Source organism: Gorilla gorilla, chromosome X (assembly GCF_029281585.2).
Source record: "Gorilla gorilla gorilla isolate KB3781 chromosome X, NHGRI_mGorGor1-v2.1_pri, whole genome shotgun sequence".
In the NCBI taxonomy this organism is placed as follows: domain Eukaryota; kingdom Metazoa; phylum Chordata; class Mammalia; order Primates; family Hominidae; genus Gorilla; species Gorilla gorilla.
In genome coordinates, this window is record NC_073247.2 from 126,357,260 (window position 1) to 126,380,001 (window position 22,742).

General features: G+C 36.1%; 1 protein-coding gene and 1 non-coding gene across 3 annotated transcripts in view; both read left to right on the forward strand.

The window, feature by feature from the left end:
• Positions 1–22,742, forward strand: part of HTR2C (5-hydroxytryptamine receptor 2C) — a 324,015-nt gene that overhangs the window by 25,052 nt on the left and 276,221 nt on the right. For both annotated transcript variants that reach the window (XM_004064736.5, XM_004064738.4), the window contains exon 2: positions 4,690–4,756. The gene's annotated coding sequence lies outside the window, so the exon portion shown is untranslated. The remainder of the gene's footprint in view (positions 1–4,689; positions 4,757–22,742) is intronic.
• On the forward strand, positions 19,104–19,231 carry LOC115932548 (small nucleolar RNA SNORA35). Its single transcript, XR_004068813.1, has one exon. It is a non-coding gene; the product is annotated as a small nucleolar RNA SNORA35 (small nucleolar RNA).

Genomic DNA, 22,742 nt, shown 5'->3' on the forward strand with positions numbered 1-22,742 from the left:
TGGCCACTAACATCAGAAATAAAAAAACAGTACATAAAATCGGAATATAGAAACTGGGGCTTTCTACATAAAATCTGATTTTTTTATTAGTATTTAATATGCTTCCCATTAAAACAATAAATCTGATATGTATTATTTAATATACTTCCCATTAAACATTTCATAATACCTAATAAAATAAGAAAATAGATCCTATTAATTACATCCTCAAATACATATTTTAATATTTTTCTGAAATATATATGCTCTTTACACACTAGAATATAATTGTTTTCGTTATCTGCATTGTGCTAAATGTGAAGTGATGGGCGATGCACCATTTTGTATTTAAAAGATTTCTCCTATGGTTTTTTTCTGTTGTAATTACTCTTTTGGTTGACCACGTTCAGTTGGACTTCTGACCATTGTTCCAAGCATCCACTCCATTACTCTATTTGACATGACACAGTGAGTTTAAAGGACAGTATCGTGTTAGACAAAGATTGAAGTTTTAAATAATACATGATAACTTGAAGGGAAAGTTAAGAAAATTTAAATTAATAAATAAAGAGGATGAGTCAAGGGGATATGTATGTATGCTTTAAATAGTCTATAAATAAGACTCAGTGAAAGAAGAAAATATCATTTTGAACAAAGAAAGGGTGGAAGATATAGAAAACGAGCAGAGCATACTGTATGGTTCTATTTACATAAACTTCCAGAACTGGCAAAAATAATCTACAGTGATAGAAGTCAAAAAGTAGTTGCCTGGAGCTTGGAAGGTGGTGACTACAAAGAAGCAGGAGGATGGAATTGTTTTATGTTTTCATCAGAGTGGCAATTACACGGGTGTAAACATTCATCAAAAGTGGTCAAACTCTACATTTAAAATATGCACATATTAGTATATGTAAATTATACTCATTAAGGTGGATTCCTTAAAAAGTCAAAGTAGGCAGTAAAGGGTACCATTCAGTCCCTCTGTGGTCCTGCTTTAATACTGAATGGAAGATAACCTCCTTCTTTTTAAATGAGCATGAATATCCATGAATATCGAAAAGAGTGCATTAAGCTCTTTGTAATGACTGCATTTCCTCATCCTGCTCAGGATTGACTACTGGCATTTTAATGCACGGTAATGTGGGCATTTCTTTGATAGACATTCCACTTTAAATGCCTACTTTTTCCATATTATTTCAACTGAAGGAGAAATAAGGCAGCAAACTTATCTATTCAATCTTCACAGGGTTCTTATGACTTTTAAAGCATCATTTTGAATTGAAGCTACTATTTTATATTATCTTTTCTCAGGGTGGGCTGAAAACAAAATAGCAATAATTTTTGTAGGAAAAGTAGGTTAAAGTCTGTCTTGAATAATCACAAAATCACACTTAATGTCACCTCATAAATCAGTTATAAATAGTGTCAGAGGTAATAGAATTGCACATGCGAAATTTAAAAATATTCTGTGCACAATTTTTGTAGAATGGAATGGCATGGTGTTTGGATTAATATGTACGGCAAGGTTATGGGCAGGCACATCTATGTTTTCTATCTAGAGTCACTCGCCTACAAAGGGAAAAAAATCAGTCACTGTGGAAATTTAAAAAATGGTAGGATGGAGAGAAACTTGAAATGACAGAGCGTTAATCATAAAATGTATCTCAAATTTACGTATAATTAGCTGAGAGGAAAAAAATTGGAAAGGAAAGTGTATGATAGATGCAAAATGTTAATATAAAGAATGTCGTGATCAGGAGGAAGGGAAGAAGCAAGTGAGCCTAAAGAGAAAAAAATTCGACTTCACTCAAAGTACTTCATATTTTTGCAAAATTAATTAAAATTTTAGAAATCGACACTAAAACGTTAGAGACCTCAGAAAACATTTTCAGTTGATAGGTCTTGGAGAAATTTGTTTAAAGAATATCTGATTGTATAATTTTTAATGACGGAGCAGTAATGTTTTGATGCAAAATATCTCAATCTTCCCCTAAGGGGGAAAAAAAGCGCAAAAAATAAATTCTTCGTGAATAAATGGCATAATTACAATCATAGCACACATTGTTCTGACTGCAATAGTCACAATTCGCCACTAGGCGGCTGTAATTCTGTTCTTAGCAGTTCTCGGTCCACAACATTTTCATTCCCTCCCAGGGTACTTGAACAGTTAGGTGAAGTTAAGTGGGAGCTTCGACGGGCATAACAGGTCATTAATGTATATTGAGGTGATCTCATGCGTTTCTGCGATGCGATGTATAATTCTTGTTGTATAGAATAATAACTTGGCCACCAGCTTCTTCACCAAGCATGGAGTCTCATCATTGCTCCAAGATTGCTATTAATTTTGTACGTATTACGTAGAATCATTTTATCTTCCTTTTTCCCAGGAAATTATTTTTATTTACTATAAGTCTCCTACTTTTTTCATGAAAATTGAAGGTTAATGTGATCATGTGTTCTTGCGTAGTCATTTCAATAAATTTGTGCTGTAAAAGAGACAAAAAATGTTGGTTCAAATTTATAAATACTAAATGTATTTTCTGAAGTGTAGATTAAAACAGCAAAGTTGTGTTTTTTTTTTCTTTTTTTTCTTTTTTTGAGATAGAGTCTCGCTCTGTCGCCAGGCTGGAGTGCAGCGGCGCGATCTCGGCTCACTGCAAGCTCCGCCTCCCGGGTTCACGCCATTCTCCTGCCTCAGCCTCGCGAGTAGCTGAGACTATAGGCGCCCGCCACCACGCCCGGCTATTTTTTTGTATTTTTAGTAGAGACGGGGTTTCACCGTGTTAGCCAGGATGGTCTCGATCTCCTGACCTCATGATCCTCCCGCCTTGGCCTCCCAAAGTGCTGGGATTACAGGTGTGAGCCACCGTGCCTGGCCCAAAGTTTTAATCCAAGTTATTTTTCACTCATTTGAAGTTAGAACTATTTTTTACTTTCATAAGGAATGAAAAATATAATTTGTTGGTGTTACTACACCAACAACTACCAGATACTACATTGTATCTTGCATGATGTAAGGGGTAGTCACATTAAATTATTTAAATGCGGCTATAACATTTATTGAATATTTTATATTATACTTCAAATATGTTAATTTATGTTGATAAATTTATGAGCTAACAAAAGATCTTGTCCTCAATATAACAATTAACATTTCCTATGTATTTCTTATAACTTTAATGATCTTTACATCACTCAATTTTACTTACTAGGCTGAGTGCAAGAGTTAGCTTTATATTTTTAAAAATAATCCCTGCATTTAAAACTTTTTTTGGTCATGCTTTATGTGTTTGGGGAAATTTTTGATGTTTAAAACATGTCAAATATTAACGTCCTTGCACCAAATTTATTTGTCCTACTGCAAAAATATAGCTGGCTAATATTTATTTCAGTCTTGTTTTTGCATTCCAGAATAAATATTGGCAACTGATGCTCTTACAATAATTGATACAGAAATGGTGATTTTCAAATGTTGTTTCCTCTTCCAGCGTCTAATATTGTTTTAGTATCTGTGGATGAAATACTATTTACTCTTGCTCTGTAATTGTTCTATGTGAAATGTTTCAACTTGACATTTCACTTAGAATTTTGCTGATTCATTTAGAATTCTTAACTAATATTTAATTTCCTCTTTAGCAGAAGGACGAACACTGACTTACCTGCTATAGGAATGGGGTCCGGATCCAGACCCCAAGAGAGGGTTCTTGGATCTTGCACAAGAAATAATTCAGGGCAAGTCTGTAAAGTGAAAGCAAGGTTGTCAGGAAAGTAAAGGAATAAAAGAATGGCTACTTCATAGAGCAGCCCTGAGGGCTGCTGATTGTTTTTTATTTTATTTTATTTTATTTTTTGAGACAGAGTCTTGCTCTGTCACCCAGGCTGGAGTGCAGCGGCCGATCTCGGCTCACTGCAACTTCCGCCTCCCGGGTTCAAGCAATTCTCCCTGCCTCAGCCTCCTGAGCAGCTGGGATTACAGGTGCCCACCACCATGCCAGGCTAATTTTTGTATTTTTTAGTAGAGACGGGGTTTGATCATGTTGGCCAGGCTTGTCTTGAACCCCTGACCTCAAGTGATCCGCCCACCTCGGCCTCCCAAAGTGCTGGGATTACAGGCATGAGCCACTGTGCCCTGCCCTGGTTGCCCATTTTTATGGTTATTTACTGATGATATGCAAAACAAGGGGTGGATTATTCATGCTTCCCCTTTTTAAACCATGTAAGGTTACTTCCTGATGTTGCCATGGCATTTGTAAACTGTCATGGCGCTGGTGGGAGTGTAGCAGTGAGGACGACCAGAGGTCACTCTCATGGCCATCTTGGTTTTGGTGGGTTTTAGCTGGGTTCTGTACTGCAACCTGTTTTATTAACAAGGTCTTTATGATCTGTATCTTGTGCTGACCTCCTATCTCATCCTGTGACTTAGAATGCCTCAACTGTCTGGGAATGCAGCCCAATAGGTCTCAGCCTCATTTTACCCAGCCTCTATTCACGATGGAGTTGCTCTGGTTCAAACGCCTCTTACATACCTGCTGTACTAATATTTTGCTGTTTTAAATTCATTTTATATAAATGAGACTTCTTTCTTCTGAAGCTTATAGGTATCAGCCTTACTACTTTTCAGTCATTCATTATATGTGAATGGTATACCTACTCTGTGTGGCACCTTACTTATGGAGTTCTTACTGCATTTTTCTCAATGTTTGCTTTTAGGGTTATCAGCTAACACCTGCGAGCATCTATAACATAGGCCAACTGACGCCATCCTTCAAAAACAACTGTAAGTATACACATAAGCGTGCCTCAAGACTCTTATTTTGAAATAATATTCAACTATTATATCAAGGTGATTCCTATTATTTTGCTAGTGTAGACCTACCCCTGAAGTAGTAAAACATTTGCCATTAAGGGCCTAACATGTTTGAAAAAGAATATTATGTAATTGGTAAACAGCATTTTAATGCAACCTGAAAAAAAAAACTCAGCTTATTTTATTACTAAGTAATGTGTGATGCAGACCCCTTACTGAACTGTTCACCACCACCGCAGATTTATAGTAAATAAGTATAAAGTATGATAGTATAAATTGGGACAATTAGGTTAGTGAAGTTCAATTTTCTTCTTCAATGACAAACTTTTGTGTTTTTTTTTGTTTGTTTTTTTGAGATGGAGTCTCATTCTGTTGCCCAGGCTGGAGTGCAGTGGTGCAATCTCGGCTCACTGCAACCTCCGCCTCCTGGGGTCAAGTGATTCTCCTGCCTCAGCCTCTGGGTAGCTGGGATTACAGGTGCATGCCACCACACCAGGCTAATTTTTGTATTTTTAGTAAAGACAGGGTTTCACCATGTTGGCCAAGCTGGTCTCGAACTCCTGACCTCAGGTGATCCGCCCACCTCGGCCTCCCAAAGTGCTGGGATTACAGGAATGAACCACCTAGCCCAGCCTACTTTCAGTGACAAACTCTTATATCCATGATTGGGGTGTAGGAAATCTAGCTGTTGTTTTCTATGATAAATTTTAGAAAACATAGCTAGCTCTTCGAAATACTCTCAATGGATGCGCTTAAAAATCTCAGCAGGAGAGGCAGGGAGAGGGGAATTTTGTTTCTCAAAAGGGAGTATCAGTTATAAATGCTGAAAAACGCAGATCCAGATAATGGAACACTCTACATTCTATAGATGTTTAGAGCATGATTATTTGATTGGGTAAATATATTACAAGTTAAACAAGGTGAATTTAAGTTGGATTCCTTATTTTCGACTCCAGACTGCATGGGGAATTCTCAATTAAATTTCTGATTGTTCTCATAATCATACAAATATTTAATACCACAAAATGTTTTTAGAATGATAGTTTTGGAGGAAGAACTGATACGATGGTATAGGCTAAATCATTTTTGACAGTAAAATTTTAACAGAAATTTTTAGTATAACATTAATATATACACATTAGATTAAAGAAGTGAAAAGTCGAAGTCTATCAAAATTCGAAAGAGGATAGGGATGGAATAAGGCTGGGAATGTCTGCTGCACATGTTATTAATGATCAAAAATAAAAGAAATAAGAAAACAGTGATTTGACATCAAGACAGTTGCATCAAAATGGCTGCATGGAAATGTACCCTTTTTCAGAATAGCCAATTGTTCTGTTTTATTCAACTACTCACCATTTAAGATGATGGCAAAGGTAACTTTCTTTAATATATATTGAAAAGAGTTCTTGATGCTATCAACAGCTTTCCAGAAGGGAAAAAATAAAAAAAAAATTTCATAAGGGACGTTCAAAAAGTATAAAATGTAAAATTTTAAAGAACCCCCACAGCAGTCCTGAAAGCACACAGGAAGTCACTCATTCTAAGTGTTTGCGAAGATTCAAGTTTGCTTGCAGATGTTTTCACTGCGTTGGTGAAATAGGTTAACCTGGACATGCAGGTAAGTTTCTACTCTCAGGCTTCAAACAATGTTCACACAAGACTATCTCACATATATCATTGGCATGGTAAGCCTCGCCTGGTAGTAAAGGCCAAGGTCAGCCTTACTAGAATGTGAAGTTCGCCAGTTTCATCTTTACTGTCTTCCTTTCAATGCTATTCTGTCCTTACCATGTTGTTTTTCGACCTCTATGTGCCAAATATTCACAACTCCATAGTGAGTACTCCTTGCTTCTCTCCCAGGCCTGTGCATCCCTCTTTGTACACACACTTGTTGACACTTTGCTCTTATCCAGGTATTAATTAGAGAAGATTTGATACACAAATTCATCATAATGTGGCAATATCTTACAAGTCCTACCCCATCTAGAGGGAGGCATGGTTTAACATGTGGTTCCTATAACTGAATCCCTTGATGAGCTGAAGGGGAAAATATGCCTCAAATCTCATCATGTAGGTATGTAAGGCCTTTGCTTACTTCACTTCTCTGTAAGGCTGCCTTTGTCAGGGTATATCAGTGACATGAAAAAGATATGTACAATATATTTATTATAGAAGGTTGGAGCTTGATTATTTATGGTAAATAATGTTGGTGTTGTTAAATATATTAATTCTTACTGTAAATAGAAGAGTACCAAGAGTTTTATTGTAATGTGTATACATCTACAGCCTGATATTCTTTGGGTTGTTTTTTTTTTTAATCTCTGGGTCCTTGGTGATTTCTATGGCTATTTTATTTTTATTTTTATTTATTTATTCATTTTTGAGATGAAGTCGCGCTCTGTTGCCCAGGCTGGAGTGCAGTGGCATGATCTTGACTCACTGCAACCTCTGCCTGCTGGGTTCAAGCAATTCTCCTGCCTCAGCCTCTTGGGTAGCTGGGATTACAGGTGCCCACCACCACACCCACCTAATTTTTGTATTTTTAGTAGAGACAGGGTTTCACCATGTTGGTCAGGCTGGTCTTGATCTCCTGACCTCAAGTGATCCAACAGCCTCGCCCTCCCAAATTGTTGGAATTACAGGCATAAGCCACCGCGCCCAGCCATCTGTGGCTATTTTAAGCTATATAATTCAATAAATCTTAAAAAGAAATTTGTCTCCACTATCATTTGAACTTAGTAATACCTTCCATAAAGCCTTACTTATGCTACCTATTCTACTGTGCTATAGATGTATGTATATATTTATATCACAGTCAAAGTAACAATTTAGGTAATGTATTCAATGTCTCCTGTGAAAATAATCAGTTGGACAACTGTGCTCCTCCTGAGTTGTATAAGGTTTGTGATATCAGTAAGTATCAAAGGTAAACATTATTTTTTTCTGTAAAACCGCATCAACATTTCTAGTTATTCACAGAAAAGGTTAATGTAATGAGGAAATAGTATGCATACATTGGTTCTACATTGTCAAAACATGATTTATAATCGTCACTCTCTTGACACTTATATTAACAATTTAGGAATTTTTATCTTTCAATTATGTGGTCTTGTGTTACTATAAATAAATGCAAGTTCAATTAACAGAATCTGTTTTCAATATGAGTTCTCTGATACAGAACTGAGTTATCTATTGCAAAGTTCTTTACTCTAGGTTACCAAATTACTTTAAGAAAAACATAAATAGGCTGGGCATGGTGGCTCATGCCTGTAATCCCAGCAGTTTGAAAAGTCAAGGTGAGAGGATCACTTGAGCCCAGGAGTTCATGACCAGTCTGGGCAATATAGTGAGACTCCCATCTCTACAAAAAATTTAAAAATTAGCCAGGCATGATGGTGCAAACCTGTAGTTCTAGCTATTCAGGAGGCTGAAGTGGGAGAATTGCTTGAGCCCAGGAAGTCAAGGCTGCAGTGAGCTGTGATCACACCACTACATTCCACCCTGGGTGACAAAGCAAGATCCTGTCTCAAAAAGAAAAAAAAGAAAGAAAAACAGAAATACAGAAATAGACCATAACAAATAGCAAATGTTGCTTACATTGATAGACAATTCCATCATTTCACTTTGCAGTTTGTTGTAGTTATCTGTTTTATTCACAAATATTTTAATTTCACATCTTTGATTTAAAAATGAAATATATTTTACTACTCACCAGCTCTTCATTTGATTGATGTAAATAATATATAATCAAATGCCTGTATCAACAAGTCAAACATATTCTGTAAATATATACACCTGCTATGTACCCACAAAAACTAAAAATTAAAAAATAATTTATGAAAGGAGCAGAGAATTGAGTGTGTTAAGTAACAATAATTTGTTCTATATATAGCACATGTATTTTATATCACTTACAGGAACTAACATGAAGTCTTGCACATAATATACATTCAATAATATATTCAATAATTAGTTTAATAATAACTATCAATATTATGACAAAATAACAGCATTTCTAGAAGAGAGGTACTCAATCAGGAATGCATTTTAGTAAATGAACATACACATTTAAAGCACAGGGAAACCTGAATTTTATAAGATATTTCCACATTCTGTGCAGTTTTTGCTTTTGTTAATCAAAAATTTAAATGATCCTTTATAGTTATCAGTTGAAGTCAAAACACATGGAATTAACTAAGTACTTGAAGAACTGATTATCGTAATTAATAATCTAACTTAGCCAACTGATAACTGTTAAAACTATCTGCCACACATATTTTTCACTCAATAGTCTATGCCAAAATTCAATAAGACTAACAACATAGTTTAGCATGCATCCTTCCTAAGATACTGCAACTTTTGTGAAATAAGTGAAAGTTACCTCGTTTTGGAAAGGAAAGTAGCAAACAGTTATCAAGGTAGTTTCAAAGTTACATGTTCATCCATATTAGATAATAACAGTAAAATAATTTTATATGTATGTTTTCTGGTTTTCAACATATGTCTTTCAAAAATCGGATTGACTTTTAAAATTATACATTTTCAAAACATTAATATCTTCTTAAATATAAAATATAGGTATAACTTAAGTAACTGTACCAAGTAAATTAATACATGTCCTATAAGAGGATATTATGCTTAAAGAGTTTACGACACAAGAATATTGATTTTTATTTCGCTATTTGAAAATGTGTATTAGTCTTAGCTTTAGTACATATGACTCTAATTTAAACGTAACATAGCTCTTTCAAATAAAATACAGACATTTTAATTGTGTGGAAGCTTTAATATGCTGTGTGAAGTGACTATTTGCATATTACATCATGTTTCAATTGCATTTTGCTCTTATTTAAAAATGATTTTTTCCTCCAGCAAATTAAACATATGGCCCAGACAAGTAGTACATTGTGCACATAAAATTTCTAACAATTCCTTTCAGAGATTGCCACTGTGTAGATCTAAGTACAGTTGTCCACTTAGTTCTCTCATAACAAGCCTTTAGAGATGCTAATAAACTAATACTAAAGTAATAATGAAGATACTATTAAAATATGAAAACCAAATCATATATGTGTGGTATATCCATTAAATGTATACATAAATTAATCTCTATATATTTATTTTTGCTTCCATAAAGTATTCTCAGTGACTTCCTAGGGTTTTAATTGTGTAAGAAAATACTCTCAATGTGTTGCAAGTTTCTTAGCATCACGGGGAATTGCACTGTTATTCAGATAACTGGATTAACAAGAAACTGCGTCATCCTTGAACGGCTTCCTCTCCCTTATCCCCCGTAATAAATTTATTACTAACTCCAGTCAACTCCAGTCGGTTTTAATTCCTAAATATCTTCACTCCATTTCTACAAACATCATACCAGTTTGGATTTCCATCATCTCTTTAGTACTAGAATAACCTTCTAACTAGTTCTCCCAATTACGCATTTGCACTCCCAAATCCATTCTCCCAATTCTTATTGCTCCTAGGAAAATACCAAAATCTTTATCATGGTTTATAAAAGACAACCTGATCTGGTTCCTCTTCAGCATCATATATTCCCTCACCCCCCTCATGAATAGTTGGGCCCCACTGATCTACTTTCAGTTCCTTGAGCACATGCTCTCTCTGATCACAGGGCCTTGCCAGAAATTGTGCCTTCTGTTGTGAATACTACCTTGCATTCCCCATCTCTCCTAATACTTACATCACCAGTACACCAGTTAACTCCTATATAAGCCATCAAAACACGAGCTTAAAGGCATTTTTTTTTTCTGGGATCAGGGAAGACTTCCCGCCCACCATACCCCCTAACACAAGGTGAGAATTCTGTTATATACCCTAATAGATAACATCATGTACCTTCATCATAGCAATTATTACAGTTGATAATTATACATTTGTTTTTGTGATTCCTTGAGGATTCCTGTCTCCTCCACTAGATGTTAATTAACTCCATGAGATCAGGAACAGTATTTGCTTTCGCTCAATATTGTATTCTTAGCATCTAACACACTGCTAAGGATATACCAATGATTTAATAAATATTTGTTGACTGGATAACTGAATAAACAAATAGGTATTATTTATGAAAAAGTCATTTGTATAATTTTTGGTGATGGTTGGTCTGTGACTGTTCGATTGCAGAGGATATTTTTCTACCTTCCCCCAAGTGGCAGCTGTAAATATTGCAGCCTGGTGAAAAATGAGAAGTCTCAGTAACTAAGACCTCAACAAAGGGTTGTATATGTGAGCTGTCAACTCATAACTGACAGCAGTAAAAGTACTGCTATGATTTTAAATGTAATGTTATCTATACAAGCAGGCGAAACTTATATATGCCTAACACCATATTTGCATTATTGAACAGTCCAGCAAAAATTTTGAATAAGTTTCACTTGCCCTGTTTCATGCAGCACGAGGTTCACATTCACATTTTAAGACAGCAGATAATCAAATCATATCACTGCTATGCTTTATTAAGTAAGCAAACTCAAATGTATGTCAAATGAGTTATAGCATAATTTATAAAGTTTTAAGATTATTGCCAATACGGCTTACATTTCACACTATATATTTATGCATACATGTAATACAGTATGAATATATTGCCTGAATATATGACTATATGGAATATATATATTGAATATATATGAGCATAATTGAAATATGGTGTTAGTAAATGAATACCTTGCTAAGTGATATAATGCTTAGTTCATATACTTTCCTGGCTAAGCTTTCTTATTTCTGCTGTAATATTACATTATACTTTATATGTATTACACGGAATTGCACTCGGCTATTTTGCAATGACCCAAATTTGCATTAAATTCCATATATCTACCATAATTCATACATTTTTTTATCCTGGTCATGTTTCCGTTTTTTCATCTGCTAAAAGATTGATGATTTTAAGACAGCATGATGAGTGCTAGACTAGTGCAGTCAGTCTGGGGAGGAATCTGAGTTCTGCATTTTTTTTTCTTTTTTTGGCAGAGGAGTCTTGCTCTGTAGCCCAGGTTGGAGTGCAGTGGCACGATCTTGGCCTCACTGCAAACTCTGTCTCCCGGGTTCAGGTGATTCTCCTGCCTCAACCTCCCATGTAGCTGGGACTACAGGCGTGCGCCACCATGCCTGGCTAATTTTTGTATTTTTAGTAGAGACGAGGTTTCACCATGTTGGCAAGGATGGTCTCAAACTCCGGACCTCAAGTGTTCCACCTGTCTCAGCCTTCCAAAGTGTTGGAATTACAGGCATGAGCTATGGCGCCCGGCCTGAGAGTCTGCATTTCTAGCCAGCTCCCAGATTTCCATGGACTACACTTGGAGTCACAAGGTAATGAATCAGGGGATGAGAAACTTTTGAAAAGAGCTAGATGATAAATATTTTGGATATGGGAACCATGTAGGCTCTGTTGCAACGACTCAGCTCTGCCATTGTAGCTTGAAGTCAGCCACAGACAACATATGAATGAGTGAGTGGGGCTGGGTTCCAATGAAATTTTATGAACACTGAAATTTGAATTTCCTACAATTTTCCCATATCATGACATATTATTTATCTTTTTGTATTTTTTCAACTGGATAAAAACAAATACATCATTCTTAGCTTGTAGGCCATACAAAAACAGTCTGTTGTTGCCAACCACCCTGCTATGGTATAAGATGCCAATCGATAACTGTTGTAGAGGCTGGAGGGGAGGTAGAGTGTGACAGGATAGGCTTTGTAGAAAGGATTACAGTTGAGCTAGGACTTGAAGAAGGAAGGCTTTTCCTGGACAGACAAGTAGGAGAAAGTGAAAGACAAAGATGTAAGCCAGCAACAGCATTAGTGTGTTCTCTGAACTGAAAGCAATGGATTATGGCCTGAGAAGAACAAGCCCGTCTAGGTTGAGAAGGCTCAATGAAAGGGGGGTCCCTTAAATGCATGTCTAAATAGTTTTAAACCTTAATGAGTAGTGATGTCAGGTGAGCATCCAGAATGAGCAGTGGGGGATGCTATTAAGTTCTACATTTTAGAACTTCAAGTCAAGAGAGAACTGGACTACTGGGAGGGAGAAAGTATAGAAATGACTGAGGAAACCAGGAAAAACTGCACTTGAAAGGCCAAGGCTCTTTGAAAGTGACTACAAAATGTTCTCAAATGAAAGCTTTGTGGATGCTTTATACAAATGATCAGGGCTTGCAAATTTATTGATGAAATGGGAAATATGTATCACATAGCCGGACAGAGCAATCCTGTCAAGCCATTTTTCCATTGCTACAGAGCACACAGCAGATTAAAAAGGGAAGCTAAGAACTGAGGATTGAAGATTTGAAAAATGGTCTCCCCAGATGCCTCAGTGTCTGACTGACTTTGCTGATAAGCTACAGAGTAGGAATACATGTTGAGGGGTAAAATGAGCATATGGGTTTTATAAAAGATGTTTCTATTAGTTCTCTGGAGGTGGCAGTGAAGTGAGATAATGAAATACTACAAAAAAAACACCAGAGCTGGAAATTATGAAAAATGGGATATCAAGTACAAAATTAACAAAATCCAGTGCTTTTGGAAACTCTCTTCTCCCAATTATTTTTCTATTTCCCATCTCGTTCTCACCCATTTCCCCACAGGATGCTGTCCAGTTGTTTTGGAGGTATGTTTCATTGGAATAGTGGAGTTAAGATTTGCTGAGAAACTACTATACAAAAAGCATGACTAATAAAAAATCTCATCATCCAATAAATGCTGAATTTTACTACCATTTAACAGATGAGGAAAGAGAGGCTTGGAAGCCTACTTTATTTATCCAGATCTCCTCCAAAATAGGCAATACATCTGCCAGTAGATGTGGCTTACCTATAACCCCTGGTAAAAAGTGGGAAGCAGAGCAAAGGGAGAATTTCCGCTTTTCCACAATAAGGGAATGCTAGTTAATCTTCCATCTTCCAGACGTACAGGAAATATCTGTCTTTGGCTTTGTTCAAATCAGAAACAATTACCTACAAGTTTTGGTCACAGCATTTTAGGTAATTTTTAAATACTGGCTAACCATGAGAGGAAAGGCAGTAAGATTTTATTAATAGAAGTTAGAAAGGGTAGCAAATATAGACATAGTAAACTTAATAGGGTTTAAAAAAAATTCAAAGGACCTGTGATCAGGTTTCCCACCAAACAAGAGAGATGTTAAATATGGTTATAAACTATCATGTATTGAGCATCTGCTCCATGCCAGGCACTATTGGACAGTGTACAAACTATGTCCTTTAATTTTCACAACATCCCAATGACAGTGGTTATTATTACCTATATTTAACATATGAGTCCTAGGGGCTTAAGTGAGTTATCCACAGTCCCCTGAGTCCTATAGGTTTCTATTGTGTCAATCTGGTAATATTAAGTACCTAACACATACCAGATGTTAAACAAATGTTAACCATTGTTTTCTTGCTAGTATTGTCATTATTATAACTGACGTTTACTTAACTCCTCCAAGCCTTACTTACCTTAACCATAACATGAAAGTCAACACAAAGTAAGTTTGCCAGAATGATTAAATGAAACAGCCCACTTAAAGTTTCTAGCATACAGAAGCCACTTAGTCAATGTCAAAACCGTATAAATTTTCTCTTGAAGGATGTTTTTTATTTTTAGATGAGGCTATATAAGACAGTGGATATTGATGCTTTCAGCTATTTAGTGGCATGCCCCTGGATAATGAACTTGATGTTTATCTTCAGAAAACAATGTTTGACTAGAAAATGACTTTTTTCAAGTGCCTGTGATCAGGAGGTTAAGAGAGTTTATGGCTGAAATATTCAGCATACACTTCAAAGTTTCTTAGTTTTTTCTATTTCATATGCTGTTTCCTTTTCCTCTCTTCCTATAATTTGTCTCCCTAAGAACTTAAATAGATATTTTATACTGTTTGTGTATTTAACAAAATAGTATTATTTATAATGCAATTGAAATAGTCTAAACCATTGGTGTCTTAGTCTACAAGTTGTCTCTTTTTTTGTTGTTGTTGTGTTTTTTTTTTTTGAGACAGAGTCTTGCTCTGTTGCCCAGGCTGGAGTACAGTGGCATGATCTCAGGTCACTGCAACCTCTGCCTCCCAGGTTCAAGCGATTCTCGTGCCTCAGCCTCCTAAGTAGCTGGGATGACAAGCATGCACCACCACACCTGGCTAAGTTTTTTGTATTTTCAGTAGAGACAGGGTAGGCTGGTCTTGAACTCCTGGACTCATGTGATCCGCCCGCCTCAGCCTCCCAAAGTGCTAGGATTATGGGCATGACCTACCCCACCCAGCCCCAAAAGTTGTCTTTTAATAGTTGAAGCAATGTTTACTGGTAGTGCATAAGCACTCAATAAATGTGTTAAATAAATATCAGATGAAAGAGTAAATGAACAACTCTTTCCATTATTACTTATTATTTTTATATCTTTAGATTTCCACAAAGAATGCTTCCCTAAAATTGGATATGTACTTATCTCTGCAAATTCATTTTGACAAAACACATCATATTCTCCTAGATATAAAAGCACAAATGAATTAATCTTTATTACACTTTACAAGTTAAAATTATATTTGAAATTGATTTTGCTACTTGATGTGCTAACATTTGAATGCAGCTCAGCTTCCTTATATTGTTTCCTTCATAATGCTTCTCTTCATTTAAAATTCATTTTGATGATTTCTGGCACTCCTTGTGCCTTTAAAGCATAAGATAAAATTTCAGTTTACAACCTGATCTTTATGTTATTGACTAACAGCAACCTCTGATTCCAAAAGGAAAAAAAAATGACCAAGTATCTCTAGCATGTTAAGAAAGAACTCCTGATAGTTTAGAGTCTTCTCCAAATTTGTCAAATAAAGGCACAGCTAGAATGTATATTATTAAAAAGAGTAATTCTTTGGGAAAATGTTTATTTGAGAGCTTATAATTGAAAAGCTAGCTCGGGGAAAGAAAGCCCTGATGTCAAATTAGGGGAAAAAAAATGAAGAAAGGGCAAGATTAGCATGCATTGTAATGGAGGGTGCTAAATAAGGCTCTATAAAACAGTGCATATTGATAATTTCAGCTATTTAGTGGCATGCCCCTGGATATTTAAAAAGATATTTGGATATAGTTTACATGAAACCTCCAAATTTCAATAGTTGGTGCCACCTTCACCATAATAAATGAGTTCCTGCTCTGTTAATTTCCATGACAGCTGGTTGTTCAAAAGAGCCTGTCACCTCCCTCCCCGCACCTTCTCTTTTGCACACACCAGCACCCCTTAGTATTCTGCCATGATTGGAAGCACCCTGAGGCCCTCACCAGAAGCAGATGCTGGCACTATGCTTCTTGTACAGCCTGGGCTTTTCTAAAATATTCTCTACTTAAAGTTTGGATGTTTGACCCTCCAAATCTCATGTTGAAATTTAATCCCCAATGTTGAGAATGGGGCCTAATGGGAGGAGTTTGGGTCATGAGGTAAAATCCCTCATGAATGGCTTGGTGCTGTCCTCATGGTAATGAGTGAGCTCTTGCTCTGTTAGACACCATGAGAGCTGGTTATTAAAAAGATCCTGGCATCTTTCTCCCTCTCTCTTTTGCTTCCTCTCTCACCGTGTGATCTTTGCACATGCCAGCTCCCCTTCACCTTCCACCATGAGTGGAAGCAGCCCGAGGCCTTCACCAGATACAGATGCTGGCACCATGCTTCTTATGCAGCCTGCAGAACTGTAAGCCAAATGAACCCCTTTTTAAAATAAATCACCCAGCCTCAGATATTCCTTTATAACAACACAAATGGATTAAGACAGAAAGCGAGAAGTGGCTTTTGAGCTCAACATTGAAGACAGAATAGAATTTAGAATTTGAAGGGGGAAAGAGAAAGAGTATCTCAAAGTGTGTGTTGGAGTAGGGGAGTTTCATGAAAAGCTTGGAAACCAATGAGTGTTGAATAAGGCAGGGCTGATGGTCTGTGGCCTTACTGGGTTGTACTCAGTAATAGGACATCAGCTGGAATAGGTAAGTGACAGCAACTTCCAGCAGCTCTACCTTCATTAAATGTTATGATATCATGAACCAGAGAACATAAAGTTCTAAGTTTATTTTGGGGGAATGTTATGTAAATCCAAGATCATTATTTTTGATTCTTCATATTAATAGGCATTAAGTGTGCATTAGAACCAAAAATGGATAACCAAGGAGATGGTAAGAGGCAGATGCCGATTTGGTGGTTTTGATATTTACGGTAGCTCTTCTAAAGAGAAACTCCTGTTAAGTGCTTAGAAATATGGGACTGGCCAGCCTAGGCAACATGGCAAAACCCCATCTCTGCAAAAAAAATGAAAATAAAAATAATAAAAAATTAGCCAGGCATGGTGGCACATGTCTGTAGTCCCAGCTACTCAGGTGGCTGAGGTGGGAGGATTGCTTGAGCCCAGGAGGTTGAGGCTGCAGTGGGTTGTGATTGGGCCACTGTACTCTAGCCTGGGCAACAGAAGGAGACCCTGTCACAAAAAGGAAAAGAGAAAGAAAGAAATATGGAACTGGAACTCTCATCTTTGTCTCATAGTTTTGATGCTTTGTGCTAATTATTACACCTGTAACAAACATCCCTTGCCACCAGGTGGCTACAGAGTTATGCCATGTTTTCAGGAGCTTAAGACTCCAATGTAGTGAAAGCTTTTCCAACTCACAACTTTAAAAACTGATAATCTATTTAATGTTCTATCTACTATCTAGACAACCTTTTAGGAAAAGTTGACTTGAGTTCATCCCTTCTCAATATTCATAGGTTTAGAGAATTGATTTATATTCCTAAAGGGGGCACTAAAGCAAATGAAATAGAAGGAATTCATATGATTTGTTTCCAGTTTCTACTGAATTCTGTCATTTAAAAATAATTTTTATTCGTGTTCCATAATTCACTGATTGAGATTCCTTATGGCAGAGTTATAGCTGTGAGAAGAGATGTTCACTGAATTAGAGCAAGAGAAGGACAGCAAGGCTCTTTAAAGCCTTAAGTGGAAGGTCAGAGGCAATTTGAGTAGTAGTAGTTGGCAGAATACAGATTCAGTGTCTCTGACTTCATTAAACGTTATGATATCATGGCCTACAGAACATAACGTTCTAAGTTTATTTTTTGGGAAAATTATATAAATCCAAGATTTTTTTTTGACTCTTCATATTAATAGGTAATGCATTAGGTGGGCATTAGAACCAAAAAAGATGTAAGCTAGTTTTTAAAAGGCAAAACACTGCAATTAACATATCAAAATACTCTTGTCACAAGGAAAGGATGTTGTTCATTGCCCTAAATTATTCATAAGTTTTCACATAATTTGCTTTAAACTATAGACTGATAGAAGAGTCCAGAACTAGTAGTTGATGTTGATACAATGAATTTCATCTTTTCCCCCTTCTTCTACTTGTGCCTATGAGGGTTATAATAAAGAATGAGTGGACTAAGGTATCTGGAAAATATATTCTTAAATATTAAATTAATTAACTAAGGTAATGATGGAGAACTATTATGTGATCAGCACTATGCCAGGAATTACTGGGGTTGCAGAAAAGTATTGGCCAAGATATCTGACCTTCACTTAAAATCTTATTGGTGTGATAAGATTAATTAACATAAAATAAAGAAAAAGAACAGTGTGCTCTAAGCAATAAGGTTTATACATGTACAAAGAGGTGAGGAATTAATGAAGCCTGCATTTCAGCAGAAGATCCTTAAGGAAGTGCTCTTATCAACTGGGATGAATTGTATAATCATTTTCTGTCATTATCTCTTTCATATCATTGCACAGTCTCCTTTTTATGCCCCATGCAGGCCCTTGCACATGGTAGGTGCTCCATAAATATTTGCTGCTTGATCAAATAATTTTTTCACAAGGATATAGTAAAAGCAAGCAAAAGAGAGACATTTTGTTTTTCTGTTGAATAATTATCTTGAGAAAAAAATCTGCATTGACCATGATAGAGTACCTTATCATTAGATCATAGGATCAGAAAGTAAAGCTTATAAATCTGCTTTCTAAAGAGTGCAGTGCCCAGTAGCTCATCCTCACAGGCTTGAAGAATGAAGTCCAAAACTGGAATGCCTAGTGGATCCTGAAAACAATTTTAGTTCACTAGTCTGAATCAATTAGACATGACCTATAATATCAAGATTGCATGTGGCTAGTAGTTAACTTTGTTGGTTGACCTACGTTTGCAGTCACCATGTTGAGTGAATGAAGCAATGGGTTCTGAGATGTTTCTGGTCACCTACCCACTCCCTCCTTTAAGCTTGTTCTTCTATACAGAGCATGGGGCCCCAACCCCAGCTCTGCTGTCTACAGCACTGCCAAGTGACCCATTGGGCTCCACCTTGACCAACTGGGCATCAAGCGGTGCAAAAGCAAATCCCTCTCAAAGCTGGGAGAGTCACACCGTGGGCTACTCCTGCATGCAGCTGGGTACATATCTCCTGGGTCCTATGACCTGCCTAAAAAAAGTGAGAGAGTGGAGAGACAGATCCAGGCAGCTCAGTAACTGCTATTACTAGAAAAGCGTGACTATGTCTGGCCGGGCGCGGTGGCTCACTCCTGTAATCCCAGCACTTTGGGAGGCCGAGGCAGGCAGATCACAAGGTCAAGAGATCAAGACCATACTGGCCAACGTGGCAAAACCCGTCTCTACTAAAAATACAAAAAAAATCAGCTGGGCATGGTGGCACACACCTGTAGTCCCAGCTACTCGGGAGGCTGAGGCCGGAGAATCCCTTGAACCTGGGAGGTGGAGGTTGCAGTGAGCCGAGATCGCGCCACTGCTCCAGCCTGGTGACAGAGCGAGACTCCGTCTCAAAAAAAAAAAAAAAAAGTGACTATGTCCATACCAGGTTAATAGAAGATACTCAGTAAATATTATCCTTGCTATTACATTATCATAATCATTACTAGCTGTGAAGCTTTTAGCAATTTACATTAACCCCTCTTAGACTCAGTGTCCTAGTCCATAAAATAAGGTTGACACTACTGGAATGATCTACGATTGTCATGGTGATTACATGACAAGATAAATCCATTTAAATTTCTGGGCAATTTGCTCATTAAGTGTTAGTAAGACAGAGAGATAAGTGGTTTTCTCCTTTTGATGTGATGAAAATGAGATTATAATTATCTTATAGATGATGGCACCCATGTATTTGCCCCACATTTCTACTAGCTTCCTGACAAGCTAGGCTTCCCCAGCCTCTTCATTCTCTGTATATAAACAGTCAGCTTAGACCTAGTGCTGATAGAATTCCCTTTCCAGTTCTTTCTTATAAGTTAGAACTACATTCAAGGCTCATTCCTGGCCCCCTTTTTTTCCATCATGACACCTTCAAAATACTCAAGTCCCCACTAATCTCTCTCTCTCTACCACATAATTTGACGATGATCAATTTTTCACTTATTCTGTTCATTCACCTTGTTAGCTTATTAACTAATTGGTAAACCCTTTGAAAGGTCTATCTTCTCATAAATCTTAGTACTTACTGCAGCACCTATCCCAGTGCCTTTCATAAAGTAGAAGCTAAATAAATAACTATTGCTGGACAAATTAATGTAAGTTATCTATGAAGTCAGCCATCAATTTTTGTAACCAAAACTGGAGGCAAGCTTTAGAAGATTGAATGTCATAGTTTTAGCACTGTATAAAACAAGGTACTGTTTTACGTGATAAAATACAGGACGAAAACTCATTTAAAATTTAGAAAAGATTAGTTTGAATCCAGGATAAGGTAAGTAAAAAATAATTATTTTGAAGGAAGACCTCACCTCATACTATTCTTGTGTTAAAATTATGGATGGTAAACTTGCCTTCCTAGGAAATGTATTGAGGGGGGACTCCCACAAAAAGGACATGGCCCTCATTAACCCAAGGTCATATTTATGTTCTGATCATAAATCAGATCAGATCAGGTAGCAAAAGAATGTACACAATCTGCATTTCATTTACAATCTTACTATTTTCAGACAATTGAGGCAAAATGTATCAGTTAAACATATATATCTCAATAAATACTTACTGATTGGTATGTAAAACCCAGTAAAAAAGATGACACGTCTTTCCTGACAATTGGCAAGGATTAATATAATGAGTTATCTGTGCCATAGTTTGGTATATATTTTAAACATTATAATTCTTTCAACTATAATCTTTATCAATGCTATTGAACCAAGAATAAAAGGAATGTGAACATCAAGTATGTGGGTGATATGGAATGGGAGTAGAAGATTGGCCCGTGCCTTTATATAAACCTCCTTGTCTTGATGTTCCAGAGACTGGCCTCCTTAGAGGAGGCCTCCTTAGAATTTATTAAATTCTAATAAATATTATTATTTAGAAAAATAAATACCTTCTTCCTTAGAAACATGTCAAGGTAGGGTGCTCATGTGACCTAATAACCTTGCAAATGAATGTCTATAATGATAGTTTTGTTATTTTCTCTTTATTATTTTAACACAGAATGAATGCTATTTCAATATATCTTCATCCCTTACCCATAAACACAAATATCCCACTGATAATAAGATGTGAGAAGGAAGTCTTTTAAATTGATTTTTAAAACTTAATTTCTTCAAATAATAGAGTCTTGGGGCTCATCTTAGAGGTCCATGTGGGTAGGTCAGAATCTGTCAACATTATGTCTTTTCCTCAGCATTTTTCCTAAGGGAAGCATGCTATTTTGTTTCCCTTGTAATTATTTTTGCTTCCTTTTCCTGCTAGTGTACTTTAATTTTATTTGGAAATTTGAGGATGGAAAATTATGATTATTTAGATTTTCTAATAATATAAAACACTTTTTGTGATAAAGACTATGAATTCTCTTTGACACAAACATCTGCCTGTAGTTGAATGAAGTATTATTTAGGATAGAATGTAGTATTCAACAGGAAAAGCAATTTGTCTAAAAAATGCTTCTTTCCTTGCTGCATTTACCCTCTTGCCAGCTTGATGTATCTGCACTGCCTATTTGTTCTTTGTTACTGTCAAGATAGCAAATTTCTATCTGGAGCAGATGGTGTAACTGCCATTGTTCAAATGCTTCAAATTCATTCTGCTGCTGGGTATTTTTATCATTAAACCTCTAATTTAGCAATATTAATAAATTGAATCTATGGACTATCCTGTCTGGGATGTCTGAACATTTGTTAAATATCTGAACATAAAAATATATATTCTTTTGATATCATGAAAATTGTATCAAAATTTATTTGATTATTTCTTAACAGAAATCAATGTAAAGATGTGTTTTATTAATATGTTCAAAGGCATCATTCTCTCTATATATATATACACATATATGTGTGAATGTACACATATATATGCACATATATATGTGTGTGTGTGCATGTATGTATTCTAAGCAGATAAAACTATTGTTTTAAACACCTAGTGATCTTACATTTTGGAGAGGTAGTAAAAAAGTACATTAAATATATATGCATGTGTATATATATCTATATATACAGAGAGAGAGAGAGATGGTAGGTAAATGCTATAAAATTTTAGCTATTAGTCATTAGTTCTATAAATTTATTAGTTGTGTATGAATCTATAGTAGAAGGTACTTGTTTCCCTTACTACTTCCTCCATTACTTATCTCAATAGAAATTTAAAAAATCTTAATGTGTGTCTTCATACTCTTAAATAGAGAGTTTAAATTTAAATCTACTTTTAAATTACAAATGTGGGCCTTTTTATCTATACGTTCTAACAGCATGCCCCCCTCACCCCATGTAGAAAGCCATCATACTTCATATTTTACCATCAGGAAGGAATTAGAAACAAGGCTAATTTTTTTACTCTCCACCATATTTTCAATACTAAAATGATTAAAACTGGAGCAACAAACATTTTTCAGTTAACTTTATCCTTACAGCTTTAAAAAACAAGGCAATAAGTGAAAATTTGCAGAAATATTAATAACTTTTAAACAAATTATACTT